General features: G+C 29.4%; 1 long non-coding RNA gene and 1 other non-coding gene across 2 annotated transcripts in view; one reads left to right on the forward strand and one right to left on the reverse strand.

The window, feature by feature from the left end:
* The window catches only part of LOC142320869 (uncharacterized), a 436,047-nt gene extending 431,456 nt beyond the window's left edge, over window positions 1–4,591 (forward strand). Inside the window, exon 5 of the long non-coding RNA XR_012755498.1 lies at window positions 3,269–4,591. This is a non-coding gene — a long non-coding RNA (uncharacterized LOC142320869). The remainder of the gene's footprint in view (window positions 1–3,268) is intronic.
* Window positions 382–500, reverse strand: LOC142322522 (5S ribosomal RNA). Its single transcript, XR_012755917.1, has one exon. It is a non-coding gene; the product is annotated as a 5S ribosomal RNA (ribosomal RNA).
* Window positions 4,592–19,618: the final 15,027 nt, after the last annotated feature.

The raw sequence follows: 19,618 nt of genomic DNA on the forward strand, positions 1-19,618 counted from the left end.
CAGTAATTGTGGAGAATTATTATTGATTGAATCTGCAAAATTGGATTTATTTCAAGCCATAAACTTTACCTTTCATTGATGTCACAATTTTATAGATATATATGAGCACTTTCCTTTATCTGTTTCTGCATTTTGTTTGTAACAAAAGCAAAAGAATGTTTTGCATTGTTGTCCAGCAAGTGTGAAAAATAATTTGAAATATTTTAATTATAATATTTGATAAATCCTTAAGTAGTAGATATCAGCAACTGATCAATTTATTTTAGTTTTCTTAATTATTATAGTAAAAAACAAAATTTATATTATTAAAAGTATTTGAGTATAATGTATTATATATTAAATAATGAAAAATAAACTAATTTATATTACAAAAAAAAGGAATGCCAACATCACGCGGTATTCCCAAGCGGTCACCCATCCAAGTACTAACCGCGCCCAACGTTGCTTAACTTCGGTGATCAGACGAGAACCGGTGTATTCAACGTGGTATGGCCGTTGGCGAGAATTTAATGTTCATTTTACTACACATAACACGTAGTAAGATAGTCTTGTTATATATTTAGATATTGAAACTTATCCTTATGATTTAACATTTACATCTTATGAAACAAAATCATAAATATAAAAATTATTATTTGCTTCTGAACATTAGTTATTTAATATTTTACTTTTTGACATCACTTTATATACGTACACACACATTTCTTGTTTTGTTTTCGATTTGGGAATAAAAGGGTTGGCTTTATTAGTTTTTATTTTTTTTTTATTTTTTTTTTTATATTTTATTTTTTATATTCTAAATTTTCGATAAAATACATGATTAAATACATCATCTACATTATATTAAAAACAAAAATTATTATTATTACAATTACTCATTGAAAAAATAATTTTAAGTGATTCATCAATTTGAAAAATTAACAAAAAATAAAATTAATTATATGAATGAGAAAGTAATTACCAGCAGTTATTGCCATTTTATTTCCTAAAAATAGGTTATACGGTATGAAGTTAAATATTTTTTTTTAACCAATTCCTAATATTTACGATTTATTCCTTCAACCATAATTTAAACATAAAAAATATATATGTTTTTTTAATCCTAGAATGATTTGTTCAACAAGTAATTCAATAGTTATAATTTCTTTTATATTATTAAAAAAGGCCGCGTGCCAACAACACGCGGTTGGCACGCAGTCACCATCCAAGTTCTAACCGCGCTCGACGTTGCTTAACTTCAGTGATAAGACGAGAACCGGTGTTTTCAACGTGGTATGGCCGTTCACGATGGTTGTAGATTCATTTTACTACACATAACATTTAGTTAGATAGTCTTGTTATACATTTAGACATTGAAATTTATCCTTACGATTTAAACAATCTTTGGGTTCTGGACCCAAAGAGATACTTTGAACATAAAAATTTCTTCTATAACAGAGAAGATAGAGGAGGTGAAAATGTCTCTCGAAATTCCTTTTTCTTACATATTTGCAAATACTTGTAGACTTTAACAATATTCCTGTAAACTTTTCATCAAATTTCATCTAAATTAGTATACTTGGTTCCCAAAGGAACCAATTATTCTTTTATCAGATTTTTTTTGTATCTTTAACTTACCTCGAGATTATTTCCGTTTATTATTAAAAGAACTATCCCACCCAACAGTCCAATTTTTTATGAAATTTTAACATCGTTGACTCAAATTCTATAAATAACAAAAAAATATTTTATGTATTTGTCATTCATCAATCTAATTATTAAGCAAAATAGATAGTAATATATATATATATATGCACACGCGCGCGCGCGCGCACACACACACATTCATGCACTCATCGAGTGAGTACACACACGCATATACATACATGCGGCAAGCATACGCGTATGCACATAAATTCGTCCAGAAATGGAATTCCACCATAGTTTTTCATATTATTAATGTAAAAAATACTTCGCAAATCTGAATATACCAAAACAATACGTTTCTTTATTATGTAATATTACATAATTTAACCACAGATAAAAAATGTTGCTCTATTTATTATACGTTTTCCTTTTTCTTTTTTTTATGTATTTCATTTATTTTTATATTTTTAACTTGTGTAGGATATTTCTTAACTAAATTCTGATGGTATAAATTTATCATCTGAATCTATAAGCTGAATTTATATTCATGCCTTTACTTTCTATTGACGTCATTTTTTTAAATAAATGTACATACTCGCGCACTTATTTGTTTTTATATTCTTGTCAGGAACAAAAGTAAAATATGTATTGTGTTTTTTTTCTTATTTTCTATTACTGTGTGTCCAGCCATCTAGAATTTACTTTACATGCATTCAAAAGTGGTTAAACCAGTTGATACGCAACTATCAATTTAACTGTCTAAAAAAAAATAAAAACAAACAAAAACCATTAAGTTGCACTATACGAGTATATTAAAAGAAACTTGCGCTGATAATAAAAGAAATTCATTCATTTTCTTCAGTTTTTTCATTCTATAAATTCGTCTGGACTTTCTGACCCATTTTATTTTGATTTTCGATAAAGCGTATAAACAAGTGGATACCTGTGTAGTAATACACAAATAAAAGTTGTAATAAATTAGATATTTTACGTATTCTTTTAAAATTTTATTTATTACAACAGCAAAGGTAAAATAATCCTGGATGTCCTAACCACGTGAATTATTTACTGACAAAATTAAAAAGCAACGTAAAATTGAACTGAGAGGGTGGGAAAATATATATCAAAGAATTCATCCTAGTAAAAAAAACTTAATACACGGTGAAATCATCAACGATTTTGCGGCAGATGGTATCTCCGTTTATATTTAAAAAAATCTTGTCAAAAATGTTATACCCATAAAACCTGCATAAAAGTTTAATAATTCTCATGAGTACACTTTCTATGAAACTTAAAAATACTACGAAAACAATCCAATATAAAATAAAAAGAATACCTTCTTTTCCTCCCCCATTGACAGAACACAATGAATCAATAAGTACAACTGAAAAAACTTACTTTGGACTACGGAGCAATTTCCTCTAAAAAGTAAAGTAAAGAAAAAAAACCAATAATAATAATAAAAATAATCGGTTGATCTGTTGAAGGGTAAGACTGAAACAATCATTAAATGAAATAAAATATACGAGTTATTAAAAAGAATGAATCGATTTCATAACTTAATGTTTTATTAAGAAATACAAAATTCTTACCTAATCTCATGTATTTTACTCATAATCAAGTTTCATTTCCTGTCTTACAGGTGTTCAATGTGACCGACCAACAGAAGCAGCATGGACGACATTAAGCCGATAAGTGAATTCCTTCTAGACGCTTAGCAACATTTTACGATTCACTGAGTTGATCGCATTTGATATTCGATGTTTAAGGTCATCGATGTTTGTGGGTAGCACCCACAAACATCAATGAATTAGTGATTAGTGTTCAATTAGTGAATATCGATTTTCTACAGTAGTGAGATTTGTTTCCATTTAATTACTAATATCAAATTAAAATGGTTTATTTCCCTAGGTGAGTCTATTCCACCACAGCACAAAAAATTTCAAATATCTGATAACTCCACTACCTTTGTACGAAAAACAAGATCATTAACATATTCTCACAATAAAAAATCACTTGGCGATCTCACTTGGAATAAAATTTGGAGATCTCGCCGGCCAAGAACAAAGAGAAGGCACTTTTCCATTCAAAAAGGCTTGTATCGTCAGGTACCAATAAGGAGGTGCTCCATTTAGTTGTAAAATGAAGTCTTCTAAATCTGCTAGAAATAACGTGAAGAGCCAGTTTTTGAGCATGTTAGGAAAGGTTTGTCCTGTAACGATATTTCCCTAGAAGTAAAAGGGACCGTAAACCTTGATCATACACACATTCACCTTAGGAGAATCTCTCTCGAGCTCAACTGCTACATGTAGGGGTTCCAATTCCCAAATGCAAACATTATGACGATTTACTGTGCCATTTAAGTGTAAGTTTGATTCATCAGTGAAAAATAAACGTAAAATGAAGGTTTCGTCTTCCGTTTTCTACAGCATCGATTTGCAAAATTCGCTTCCTTTTGCTTGAAGAGCTGCAGTTTGTATAGTTTCATATGTCTTCTTAGTACACGCCAGATCTTCGGTTGAGGTATTGCAAGTTGACGGCTAGCTTGATTTTAAGACTTATGTGGGCTACGCTGAAACGCATCGCAATTCTCTCCGCTTGTTTTTCCGAAACCCGTAGTCATCCTGGATGTTTTCCTTTAAACACCCAGTCTCCTCAAACTGTTGAAACCACCGTCGAATGTTCTCTGGGGAAGGACGTATTAATGTCGAATCGCCTTCGAAAAACACGCAACACCGTGACTACAGAATTTGTTTTCGCAAACTCGAGAATGTTGACTCACCATTTTGAGGTCACTATAACTGACGCGCTCATGCGGTAGTTATTTGAAACTTAGAAACCTACCCTTTCAAATGATCTGTGACACATTCTATAACGGTTCTACTGAAATGAAAAATTGCTCTTGAAATCGGTTAATTTTTTTACATATTAATTATTTATATACAGAGTGTTTCTAAAATGGTGGGCTGGCTATACGTTTTCGGATTTTACTTGTAAAACTAAACAAAAAATATCCTTAGGGAAAATGGCGATTTCTTCTTCGTTCTCCTTCTGTCCGCCATTTTGTTATTTTTATACAAAAATTTATATCTCAAGTTTGGATAGACGAATCACATTAATATTTGGTAAGCGACTTGGTAATAAAGTACGTTTTACAAATTATAAAAAAATTAGGAATTAAATACCTTCGTAAAATACGAATTGGCGGCCATGTTTATTTTTCAATCCGTTATCTCTCCGTAAATATTAGTTTTATTAAAATTTATGTATACTAAAATTAACAATAAATAAAAACAATTAATATTTAATCGAATTGAACGTAAAATGGAGAACATGAAAAGAAACAAAATTACATCAATTTTCTGCCATAACTCGGCTATTTTGTCAACCGATTTTAAAAAAAATAAAATGTCATTTTGTTCAAAATAAAAGGCTTAATATTTTAACCAAAACATAAATTTTGATAAAACTAATATTTACGGGAATGTAACGGACTAAAAAATAAACATAGCCGCCATTCTGTAATTTGCGAAGTTATTTATTTCCTGATTTTATTTTAATTTTAAAGCTTTATTACCAAATATTAATGTGATTTGTCTATCCGAACTTGAGATATAAAAATAACAAAATGGCGGACATGAGAGAACGAAGGAGAAATCGCCATTTTTCCTAAGGATATTTTTTTTTTAGTTTTACAAGTATAATACGAAAAAGTATAGCCGACCCTCCATTTTAGAAACACTCTGTGTGTATATATATATATATATATATATATATATATATGTACATATATATAGTGTTACTGAAAACCTCCTCCTTCTCTGAAACAAGTTCAAAATCATATTTTGAACTGAAATCTTACAGTAAAACCTTCAATTTTATATTCCTAGATTATGTAATAGGTTTTAAATAAAATTGTTTACAGCAGCTTTTAATACACATGTTATTGTTTTATATATACATAATGCACTTATATAAAAATGAATAATATTTTAACTGGAATTATAATTTGTTTATTTAACATGAGCCTGATAATTTTATTGCAAAAGTAAACTTCCTGTTTTTATAGTGAGTATTCTTTTCACGGAATACAATGAAAAATATATTTTAAACAAAATAATATTCTAATTATTTTATAATAATTTAAATCTTAACATTTAAAACTCTTTCGTGCAAATTAAAGGTGTAAATTATAAATAAATTATATTTGTTGATGATAATTTGAAGGATGTAGGCCTTCTAACAACAAAAAGTCTAAATAATCATCATAACCTTTGCTGGTTTATGAATATATATGTCATGGATCCTAAAGTAAAGAATCTTTTTATATTATACCTTTAATTAAGCTAACAGAAAAATGAATATATTCTATTGTTTAATTAATTTCAAACATTTTAATGAATTTAATTTCATATTTCACAAACAATAGGTTTATAAATCTTGATGTTATTATTTTTGTTTGTTAAATTATTACTAATTATTTATTTAAAATAATTCGCTGCTTTTTACTTTGATAAGAAAAAGTATTACGACTACATTTAGGTCTAATATTAATTATTTTATGCTTGTGTTTAATGACATTTATCGTTCAGTTATATTTAAGTGATAACATTCGCCAAAGCGACAAGAAACTTGACCTTATAGCAACACGACGGTAACCAGTCAATGATGGAACTTTTTTATTAATAAAAGCACACCAAACCGATTCACTGTCGTATACAAAACTTTTCAAGAACATCATCGTCTTCTGCTTCTTCTACTTCTGGTTATAATACTTTATAATCATTAAGATTAATAAATAATATAAATAATTATGATATCAGAAAACGATCCTATTGATCGTATCCGTATTTAAAGGAAATGAAAACTTAACGGAATCTTAAATTTCTTCCCATTAGTTATCCTGCAAGTATAATATAATCGGAGCTTGTGTAACTACATAAATAAGGATGTTTTGTTTTTGTTTTTTTTTTACTAAAGCTGCAAATAGCTTTGCAGCTGTAAGATTAGATACAATTGTTGCTGCCATGTTGCATCATGTCGGTAGGCGCCAACTCATAGGATGACCTTCATTTCACTTCCAGAGGACATCATATATATTATTGTCGTATTTCTATCGAATCATGCTGGACATTTATATAAAAAATCGGTCGCGTATTGATAAATATTGGATTATACCTTCTTTAATTAAGTTATAAATTATTATTAAAGGTAAAATTTTACTTTCTTGTACGAAGTAGAGGAAATATTATGATCGTGAAGACTTTTAGTTTTCAGATTTCAACGGAAATATCCATTATGACCATCCCTGAATCCATTTTGACTAGTTTCACCGTGACGACTGTATGTAAGTATGTCTCGTATAACTTAAAAATTATTAGCCGTAGGATATTGAAATTTTGGATTTAGGACTATTTAAATATCTAGTTGTGCGCCTCCTCTTTTGATTGAAATCGACTGGACCAGAAGTGTCCAAAAACGCCAAAATTCAAAAAATAAAGATTTTGTACTTTTTCTTAACTGCAGTAATTAGCCCTCATTGAGAGCTTTTCAACGATATATCGTAAATGGTACTTATTTTTATTGGTTCTACAGTTATATCCAAATAAAACTTTAATTAATGAAATATTTGGATCTTACAAGAGGAAGGCACATCGGTTCGAATCCAATTTCATCTCCTTTTTTTAATTTAAATATATTGATTTATTAATAATTACTAACCTCTGATTGTAAAAAATTCTTTTCAATAAATAATAATTCAAAAATAACAGTAAAAAAAAAAAATATGAAAAAAATCAGAGGTTATTAGTGAAATACTATTTTATTACTTTTCATTAAAAAAAAAAAAAAAAAAAAAAAAAAATATATATATATATATGTATATGTAATTTAATAGTACAAGGAAGTTATGTGGTGTCCACATTAGATTTTTTTGATTTGGCGTAGGGAGAAGTTTAGTTTTTGAAACCTTAAATTTTAGAAATTAAACAGGTTGAATATTATTTATGTAAACGTAAGACTTAAGTTCAACATTTTATTTCTAATCAGTACTTGTATATTACATGTACTGATGTATGTATTTATTTTAATCAGTCTATCACATCCAAGCGATAATTTATAACGACTGAATGTGATTTCTCAGTCACATTCAATGACTGAAAATCAAAAAAACCATAAACATTCTTCATGTTAGTCTTTAAAATCATTGAAGAACTGACTTCATAAAATTCTGTCATTCTAACTATTAGTTTTGAGAACTGGAAATAAATATTCTGTTTTAATTGATAAATTGGCAAACATTTTAGAGTTTCATTTTAGGGTTGAAATTTTACAATTTGTTTTACGGTTTTCGCCTTCGAAAAAATGTTCAAAAGCCAAAATTTGAAATCTAAAAACTGTTCAATGTACAGTCCTGTAAAAGTTTTCAAAATTATATGTTCAAAATCTGGTTTAGGGTAATCCGTTATGTGGATATTATGTTGAAAGTTCAATTTTAAAGGAATAATAAATATTAAATTCATAATGTAATTACATCAATAGATAATTCTGATCCCCCTAGGGTAAAACACCCGCCTTGTGACGATCACATTCGTCACACCACTCCTTTCATTCCTAGCCCTGATGGGCTTTACCAGAGGTCGTTTTTTAGACGCTCTAAACTTTATAACACAGTCATCAGTTTGGCCTCTGTCAGTATTCCACCGACGCAAATGCCTCGACAGGTATTTACACAACCTACTATCGCCTTCATATGGCCTATTCCAATTCCAACCACGACCACCTACCATAACTTGCAACCCTCAGCTATCAAATTAACCGATTCGCGGAAGCGTGATCCTCGGCCTTCCTTTAACATCGAAGATTCACACAAAAACTGTTCCTATATCTAACTTCAGTTATACTGTGCACTCAGATCATTATACATAAAGTGATGCATTGTGAGGTCATTAAAACTCGTAATTACGTCAATATATCAGTAGATATGTATATAAAATAATAATTATTGGAAGTAGACTACTTCTTTCTCTCAAATGATAATGAAGGTACTTTTGGATTTAATGCTAGTAATTAATATATATGTTATATTCACATGGAATCACTATTTAAAAACTGAACGGGAACCTAAAATATTAAACAGATTTTAAGCAGTTCTGCCCAAGAAGACCGACTTTTAATTATTTTATTTTGCTTCCTTTTGGCCTTAAATTTAGCGTAACTCAATAATACTCAACCAGTTTTCATGTGCACAACTTCAGATACACTATTATAGCATATAAATAAATATATATATAAGGAAACCCCCGTTTTAAGTGAATGGTATTTTCGTAGTTCTCATAACTCAAAACAGAAAGAAATTTCATTTTTACCCCCCTCCCACAAATTAAACTATAGCTTTTGCAGCCAAATTTAGATATTAAGCCCGTTAGTATAAGAAAAATATTTTATTAAAATAGATGATAATTAAAAAAAATTAATTTAGTACGCATTAAAGTAAAATAAATAAGTATGTGAAATATATGATGTACGTAACGAATGATAAGTGACATATTTAGAACTTTCAACCAATTGCCATTAAAAACACATTAAACAATCGATATCTGATTATCATATTTATTAATGGATTTTTACCTTTGGTAACTGACGTATAATTATTTGAAGAAAGGAGAATGATATATTTTATTAAAATCGTTTTTTTTTTCATGAAATTATGGATATCATGCCTTTAATTTAATCAGTTATTGTCCCCGAAATAAGAAGTTCCCTATTGACTTTATTTGTTCCATATTTCATTATAGCGCTAAATTCTGAAAACGTTTTGTTTATGAATTCATGAAGAGGAACTACACCATAAGATTATTTAATATGTTACTTATGAAAAAGTTAAACTATAATAAACTTCTGTAATACTGCATCCCTATAACAAAGTAATTATTGAAGTAAATATCTATAGAGATTTTACATAGTAAATTTATATAATAAATAATATTAATTTTTTGGTGTAAATCTATTATAAAACAACAATTATGACGATATAATCAAAAAAAAAAAAAAAGATTAAATAAAACAAAATGATATTTTTTATATTGTATTTCATTTATTATAAAACCTTGTATCAGCACTATCAACGTGCATAAATTTTCCATTAATTCAACCATTAATAATTATAGTTCATTTTTGACCTTGACATCTGAAATGGTTGCCATATCGTCTTGACCTCACCCAAGTTTACAAGAGTTATAGTCTAGCTGATTATAGCTTAGACCACTTTGAAAGTCTTTATTATTTTATTTTTCCTTAATGGATCTCTTGTACAAGAAGTTAACTCGTATTTTTATTTTTTTACATCATTCTGATTCTTAAAGAAATGATGGGCTGGCTAGTTTTTTTTTTTTTAACTTAATCTTGAATGGGAGATAAACCTCAAGCTACAAAATAACATTCTGGTCTTTTAGATATTCGTATTTAAATATGGCTGATGAAATACGATGGTATAAATAAACTCAACATTTACATATAAATTGCTTGCTGCTTCTCGGCTTTTTTTTTATCTAATATTGTATAACAATACAATAGGTATAGGCTATAGGTATTTTTGACGTCTCTTTTAATAAAGTTTTCTTATCTCGTTAATCTCTGCCCTGTTCTGTTCTACTGTTGTCTATGTTCGGATTGTTTCTTCATAGGCTTTTGATCATCTGTATTGTGTGTTTTTGCAAATCTTTAAGTTTTTGGGTCCAACTAGTCCGTCTAAACTAGTTGTGTGCGTGCACGCGCGCGCACACAAAAAATCACATCTTTATATACATGAATATTATGTAATATATAGGCATATAGAACTGTACTAAATAAACAAATACTTTGCAAATAATACGTATTTTTTAGCCTAAATTAAAATTTTTAATACTTACCTCCCTAGTTTAAAAATCCGCCAACACTATCAGATGTAAATAGTGTGAAAAAAACAACACCAGTCCCTGGAAATAGTATTAAAGAAAACTGAAAACTTTATGAAGTAAGGGTTTTTTTTTAATTTTATTATAACACTTGATTCGGTATGTCGTTTCAGAATGCAAAATTAAATTATATTTTAATTGAATGTTTAATTTCAATAAATATTTTTTCCTTGGATATCCAACTCTTCGGGATATGAACTCGTTACAGTTTATTTAGCATTACTAATGCTATCCACCACAAAACTGCTAAGGGAATGCACCAGATGGACCTATTAGACGCATTCCTACTAGACTACAAGGTACTAGCACCGAAGGGCCTTCAGTAGACAGACTAATAGGAAATGTGCCGAGAGATGGACGAAAATATTTTGCTAATTTCGCAAGGAATATAACTCTGTAAATTAAGAGGCCAACACCGAACACACAAACGTACATAAGAACATTAACATCTGGAAAACTTTCATCCGGTTTTTTGGGTTCCTTAGGTGTAAATACATCAAGATCAGCTGAAAACTGCTTATACCTAAATTGGAGCGATTACAATACTTTCTCTTCTAGAGCAATAACTCTGCTATAACGCTATCTCTAGGGGAAAATAAAATTCCTATAATATTTTGGATCCACGTTTCTTTTATAGTCTGAGGTTTCAGTACTGTTTAAATGTTCCTTAAGTAAGAAATATATCTAAAAAATAGAAAATCTTAAATCCATACTAGGATAAAATATTAATTACGTCAAACATTAACAAAACATTCCGTATAGGTGTAGAAGTTAAGACATATGATTGACCAATTAAAATTATGTCGTTCAATTTCTAACCTACATGGAATTTTAATTCTTCTATGTAATAATAATAATAAACATGTGCTTATTTAACAAAAACTAATAATGCTAAAAACGCAAACACATCATACAGTTCACAAATAAGGATGTAATTCCATTCTTTATTTTTTATTGGGATGCCTTTAACACTAGTAAAGTTTAAATAATTAATAAATTAATTAGATTTAGTTGAGGAAATTTAGTAATTAATTAGGTATGTTTGGTGTGGAGTAAATTTGTGTGAATAAACAATTATAATAAATTTATTTAAGGAATAATACAAACAAAAATTAATTAACATAAACTGGTAATGTAATTTGTAAATATACAAAACATATATAAAACTAATGACGTATTTAAACTTTAATTCCTGATCCTGTTATCTTCATACATTTAAACCCTGACATCAATCACCAATTCAAGCTCATTCCTACTGATTTAATTTGATGATTATTTCTTCTTCTAAAATAATTTTCCCAATGAAACATAGACTATTTTTCCAAACGGAACCTTATAAACTGCAAAATTTTTTTCTCGTTCCGTGTGTTATACAGGAAGCAGATTCTTTTGTCTATTCCCTGCATAGTATACGAGTACTGTTTAAAAGGATCATTCAACTTCTTCCTTGTAACAAAAGATCAACAAAGTTTCCGCTAATTTTAACACCAATGTAAAAAAATCTTCCTCATAATTTTCAATTAAACTTGGTGAGTATATCATAAAATTATAACCGATTTCCATCCACATAGCTTTAGTTTTCTCCTATAATTTATCAAAATAAGATCGTATTTATTTTCTTCAGTTATTTATCATTTATATTAACCATAATAACTAATTAATCATTTTCTAATTATTTATTTTATTTTATGCTCTATGAATTAATTCACCAGATAAGCTCAAAGTCTGTGCGTAGGAATATAAAAATGGAAATTTTTAGCGTATAAAATTTCTAATGCCTAACCAGGATTTGAACCCGGGACCTCCGGATAAAAATCCGAGACGCTAACACTCCACCACGAAGATCGGCATTTCTGTAGATATTAAATAAGAAATATAGATATTAAGTAAGTACACAATTAATAATAAAAGATATAAAATAAAATAATAGAAACCATTGGTGTATATTGTTATAGAAGAACCTTAAAAATTTGAGGGATTAAAAAATGTGATATTAAGAGAAAGTAAGATGAACAAGAAAAAAATGTATAAAACTGATTAACAAGAAAAAATTTTGTAAAGAGACCAATTGAGTTTTTGGATTATGTATTAACATCCAGGCTTATTTAATTTCTATTAAAGATACGTGCAGAAGGTAAAAACTATAGTCATTCTCGGCCTTTATTAGCTTTACTCTCCCAAAAAGTAAAAAAAAAAATATATATATATATAATGAATAATTCGTGACCTTCCAACCGCAACCTAAAGAAACCTAGGTAAAATTATTTATCTGATTGATAGCGACGGCTCTGAACATGCGTGTATGAAGTGTACAATCGTGAGCAATTTACAGGTTTCAACTTGATTTGATCTGCTTGCATAATACCATGCGTATGATACGTTTGTACACCTCATGCTCTCAGCAGTATAAAAGAGGCGTAAAGGATTGCAGAATGTCAATTTATTTTCAATGCAAAGCGTGCGTCTGATGCCTTTATTTAAGTTTTTAAAAGGGTAGTTTCATTGAAAATATTAATAATTGAGTTTTGGTTTTTTAATATACGATCAAACAATGTAACTTTTTTTTCAATTGGATTCTTATGCAAAATGGAAAATTTTGTGAAAAAACGAAGTGAGCCATCTACATCTAGTGAATTGATTGGTAAAATGCAAGATTGTACAATGTCATTAAAATTAAGGTTTTACCTCATTACATGGAAAGCCACAGTACATTGTTTTCTCTCAAGTCCTCTCCTATGAAAGCATGAAGTCATCAAAATTAATTCGACACTTGGAAACTAAATATACGGATCATGAAAGGAAACCCTTGAAATTTTTCGAAAGAAAATTACATACTTTGAGAAAACAACAAGCTTTTATTTGTAAATCAAGCCATACTGATAAAATAAAACTCGAAGCATCTTATCTCTAGCTAAGATATCTAACCCCTATATAATCGCAGAAAACCTCATATTGCCTGCTGTAATTGATGTAGTCAGTGTTTTAATAGGCGTAGAAGAAGCAAAAAAAAATTTTTTTAAGTTCTGCTTTATAACGACACAGTATTAAGGCCAATCGATGACGTGGCTACCAGTGTTCACGATCAGATAATTCAGCAAGTGAGTTGAAGTGAATGTTTTACTATTCAATTTGATGAATTAACAGATGTGGCAAATATTTCTCAGTTCTTATGTTTCGTGAAATATGAATGCCATATGGACAGATCAATTAAAGAAAATATTTTTTTTTGCAAATCAATACCTGGTCATGCAACAAAACAATGTCTTTTTGATGTTATTTTATGAAGCTGCTATAAACTATTACACAGACTGAACAAAGTGTAGTGTAGTATGTAGTGACGGTACAAAAGCGATAACAGGAAAGAACAGTGGATTTCTGAAAAAAAAATTTAAAGATCATCATATATCAAGGGCAAATCGGACCACTGCTTCTTCACAATCATGCTCTTGTTGCAAAAAATATGACCGAAAATGTCAAACAAATTTTTCGTAAATCTGTAAATTTTTTATTAAAAGTCGATTATTAGAGCAGTCGATTATTAGATTATTATCATATATTTTTGCTAAAATATGTGATGACATGGACGTAAAGAAAAAAGTTCTTTTAACATACAGAAGTCAGATTGTAATCGCGGAGAAAGGGTTAACCCGGTTATTGGAATTTTAAGATTAGTAAGTAATATTTTTCCAGAATAAAAAAACGCTGTTCTCAATGTTTTTTTTACAGAATAATGAGTATATGTTGCTGTTGGCTTACTCAGCTGACATATTTTCGCATTTAAACGACTTGAATGTGGATTTACAAGGACGTGGTAAAAATATTTTATTAATGGCAAGTAAAATTCATGCTTTTGTTAAGAAGCTTGATATCTGTATTGTTCGCATTCAAAGCAAAAATTTTTATATTTCCACTCGCTTTCAATTATATTGAGAAAGATTACGATGAAGAAGACACTATTCTTCATCACAGTTTGGATAGCATGAAGATGCATTGCATGAGCTACAATTTCAGTTGGCGGAGTATTTTCTGGAAGATAAAAATGATTTCTGGAAGAAATGAGTAATAAATCCATTAAGTGAAAATATTGTTGCAGCTGCTAAGTTACCAGTTGAGAGTTTAGTGTTTATAAAAAACATTCTTATTTTTACGTTCTTGTACTTCGTATAAGGAAGTATTGTAATCACGAAAAATTTCGGTTTTCAGATTTCAACGGAAATATCCATTTCGAACATCCCTGAATTTATTTTAACTAGTTTCAGCGTGACATATGCACGTACGTACGTATGTATCTCGGATAACTCATAAAATAATAGCTGTAGAATCTTGAATTTTTGGATTTAGAACTGTTGTAACATCTAGTTTTGCACCTCCCCTTTTGATTGCAATCGACTGAACAAAAGTATCCAGAAAAGCCCAAATCCAAAACGATTTGGATTTTGGACTTTTTCTTAACTACAGTAATAAGCCCTCATTGAGAGCTTTTTTTAACGATATATCATAAGTTATACTTATTTTTATTGGTTCCAGAGTTGTAGCCAAATAAAATTTTAATCAATGAAATATATGGATCTTACAAGGGGATGACACATCTGTTCGAATCCGACTACATTTCCCCTTTTTTATCTTTTTTTTAATTTAAATATATTGATTTGTTAATAATTATTAACCTCTGGTTGTAAATAAAATTTTACAATAAGTAATAATTCAATAATAACAATAAAAATAGAAAAATATGGAAAAAAATCAGAAGTTATTAATGAAATCAAATTTTATGAACTTCTCAATATATGTTTGTAATTTAATAGGCGTACAAGGAAGTCATGTAATGACTACACCAGATTTTTTTTAGGCCAGTATGAACGAATAAATAATTATTCTTATTTTTCTAAACCTACGAAGTTTATATAGGGTACAATTTTAATTAAGTCTTTTGTGGTTGAAATTATTCATGTCTCAGTTTTTGGTAATTATTAATAGCTTTAAACGTTTACAGGTATAATCAGGTATATTATATTTCTTAATGTAAACTTTCAATCATTTTTTTAAATTATTACAGGCCAAAGATTTCACCAGTGTTTTAATGATAATATAAAAAGAGTAAATAATAAGGTACACATTTTTTTTAATGTAAAAAATATTGTAAAAATGAAAGTAGCCAAAACTTGGTACATTGACTTTATGACAGATTATTATATTATCGGTTAAGATAATGAACAAAAAATATAGTATTCATCACTATGTCTAAATATTTTACTTGGCCTCGTATTGAAAATTCACTTTTCTTTCAGTAAACATTGAACTGCATCATAGAAACTTTTAAAATTGTTAATTTTTTAAAGTATTTTTGACAGTCAATATAAAATTACATTGAAAACTTATTGATTTCCGAATATAAGAATAAATAAACTTGTTATTATTACTTATGTTATTTAATGTTTACATTTTATCAAGGTGTATTAATGAAGATAATGAAATAGAATTTCATAAATATTATTTATGCATAAAACTTTTGCATAAAATATAATCAAATTCAGTCCCTTTTATTTTATTACATACCATTATGTTTTATCAGTTTTTCTTACAACAAAGACTAATTTTCCCAGAATTCCTTTGACAGATAAAATATAATCAAAAGTGATTCAAGCTGCTCATAGACAGTTTTATTATACAGAGTAAATAATCTTAAATACAATTACAGGAGTGTTTATTATTATTTAGAGTAATTAATTATTGTAGTTGTTTCCTACGAGTCATCATAAATAAGTTGTGTTTTCTATACTTTCTCTCACAAACGATATTTTTTTCTTGTATCTACATTGTTAAATACCGTTTGTTTTTTAATTTCTCAGACACGTAGTTATACTGTAATTTATAAAACATGCTATATGGTGTTTAAATTAAAAGAGGTACCATCACTCAGCAGTTTATATTAAATGCATATTTTATGTTAAAATTCCTGTACTGGTGTGAGATGGGTAATGTAATGTGGAAAATGTTGGTACGACTAGAGCTGGAGTAGGGAGAATTGTTTATTGCCTGCCTGCATATTTGAGTAGTGCCAGACTGTGACGAGTACTGGCTTTTAAACAAGGTTGCGTAGTCGTGTGTTGTTTATTAAAATGAGATTAACTTTTGAAGAACCCGTATTCGTGATGTAAATTTATTATTTAAAGACGAAATTTCATGTTGTGTGTCGGCGAAAGTTCAGGTAGAAATTTGGAAAGGAAGCATCAGTGAAATGTTACTCAGAAATAAAAAAGAATTCGTTAAACAGGTTCGGTGTTAGACCAGAAATGTGTCCGACACAGGTCAGTTTTAACGTCGCAGGTTATACAGGGCAACTAACCGGGTTGGTGTAGTGATGAACTCGTCATCGCAAATCAGCTGATTTCGACGTCAAGAGTTTTAAATTTCAACTCCTACTAAAGGCAGTTACTTTTATACGGATTTGAATAATATATCGTGAATACCGGTGTTCGTTGGTTGTTGGATTTATATAAGCACACATCTCAAAAATGGTTGATCTGAGGCTGTTCAAGACTACACTTCATTTATATTCATACATATCAACCTCATTCATCCTCTGAAGTGATACCTTCCGATGGTTCCGGAGGCTAAAAAGAAAAAGAGAAGTAACACAGGACATTAAAGCGGCAGTTACAAGATCTCTTCATAATCTTTGCAGAGATTAAGCCGGGAAAAGAACATTTCACTAGGTTCATCCGAAACAGCAGTGAGATGATTGTTGAAATGTTATCCGTTTCGAATGCAGGTTTTTCATGAGCTAACTAATGCTAACTATGTTAAAAAGATTCATTACTGTCAGTGGTTCAAGAACTTGATTAGAGACAACAATCGGCCTTTTAGATTTAGTGTTTTTCACAGATGAAGCTTGGTTTCACCTTGGTGGGTACGTTAATAGTCAGAACTAACCATGGATTACTGAAAATCCACATATTTTTTTTTATCTTACATACACCTACAAAATATAGGCGTATGGTACGTGGTTTCAAGGCGATGATTAATAGGATCCTTGTCTTTTTAAAAACTGTGGATCCTACCGACTACCAAGAAATTACTCAATAGTCCATAGCCTTACTGCAAGAAGATGAGAGTGACTGCTAGTTGCATCAGGACAGCACCACTTGCCATACAATTCGTTCTACTATGGAGATGCTACAGTATTTTTTCGGCCGAAGAATCATTTCTAAAGGTTTGTGGCCTCAGAGATCCTCTGATCAGATTAGTCAACCTGATCAAATTAGTCCAAATTTCTTTTTGTAGGGTTACTTAAAATAAATTGTTTATAGAAGAAATCCACACACCCTGCAATAATTAAGACAAGCATTACCAATTCCATCCACAGGGTAGAACTAACAAGAACAGATTGCTATTCTCTTTCAGTAATGTTTATTTATAGACTTCTTTTAATTTCAACACCCTTATATAAGGGAAAGTATGCTAATCGGGTCGTGGTTTTTCAAATCTTGATGTTTCATGATCACCTCTAACCAAAAAAACACAATTTTAGCATTGAAAAATTTCAAAAGGATGTATTTGTTTTTAAATTTTTTTTTTGTTTTGATTTTTCCAGACTGAATGGACGAAAAGTGGCACCATAATTTCTGTAGATGAGAAGTTCACCTACTAAAAATAGTCTTTTCGCATTGCTTTGGTTTTAATCAATAGTTTCACATTAATTCTGGATATTTATAACAATATTTTTGTTAATTCCAAAATTCTACTTACTTTTATAAAAGAAAAACTACGGACAGGCCAACTTCACACTAGCCAATCGAAAGTGGAATTGGGTTTTATTTTATCAGTTAGTCCCATGTTAGTACTGGATAGTTCGGTGTTCTTTGGTGGTTGGGTTTCAATTAACTACACATCTCAAGAAGATTGATCTGAGTCTGTACAAGACTACACTTCATTTACATTCATACATATCCAACCTCTGAAGTAATACCTTACGGTGGTTCCGGAAGCTGAACAGAAAAAGAGAGAGTACTGGATAGTTTTGAAAATTGTTTAGTTAGTTTCACAAGATATCTTTTAATTTTAAATAAATATATACTTTGGGTTGTGGTAGATCAAAGTTCACTACCCATTCACAACTAATTTCATAATTAAATATGCTCAGTTTTAAAGTTATGTAGCTAGAATTAATCTAAAAATGGAAGAAAACCGAAATAAAGTTAAAACAGTGGAATTTACATAAAATTGAATAACGACGCGGTATGATGAGTTCAAGCATTGTTTTTCTTCATGACAACGCTCGTCCGCATATTTCAGTACGCACTCAACGCCGAATTGACAGTTTCAAATGGGAGTTGTTTAACCATCCTCCATACAATCCTGATTTGGCTCCCAGTGATTATCACCTTTTCCGAAAATAAAGAAATGATTAGCGACGCAGTGTTTTGAAAACTGAGAGGAGTTGAAAAACGGGTTTTCTATCTGGATTAATTTACAGGCTGTAGATTATTATGAAAAGGGTATTGATAAACTTGTTTACAGATAAGACAAGTGCGTTAATTTGAAAGGCAATTATGTAGAAAAAGTAGGAAAAGAGTTTTCTATAAGATGTATGTAAATAAATTGGGTTTTTATCAATTGGTGTGTTTTTAATAACGAATCGGAAGTTTCTTTCATAATAGCCGTCGTATAAACGATTACATCCATGAGTTTTACGAATGTCTAATATTTGCAAAAAAAAAGTACATTCACTTGTTTTTAAAAAATAACATTTTCCATTCCTACCAAACAAGACAACAAAACAGTTTTCGTGTAACTCAACAGAATGCTTCGGCCTATGTGAAAGGAACTAATTATGCCTCCGTTGTTTTTCTAATATATTATCCAACCATTTAAAACAATTCTCATCATATTATAAAAAACGTAATTAATAATTTACTTTTAAATATTACTGTAACAATGAATTTTTAAATAATACTAATAAAAACTTAAAAAGTCTCCTGAATTTTCTGCGTACGTAACGTCAACGTACATATGTGTTCAAATAATCTTTATTAATG

Source organism: Lycorma delicatula, chromosome 3 (assembly GCF_047948215.1).
Source record: "Lycorma delicatula isolate Av1 chromosome 3, ASM4794821v1, whole genome shotgun sequence".
Taxonomy (NCBI): domain Eukaryota; kingdom Metazoa; phylum Arthropoda; class Insecta; order Hemiptera; family Fulgoridae; genus Lycorma; species Lycorma delicatula.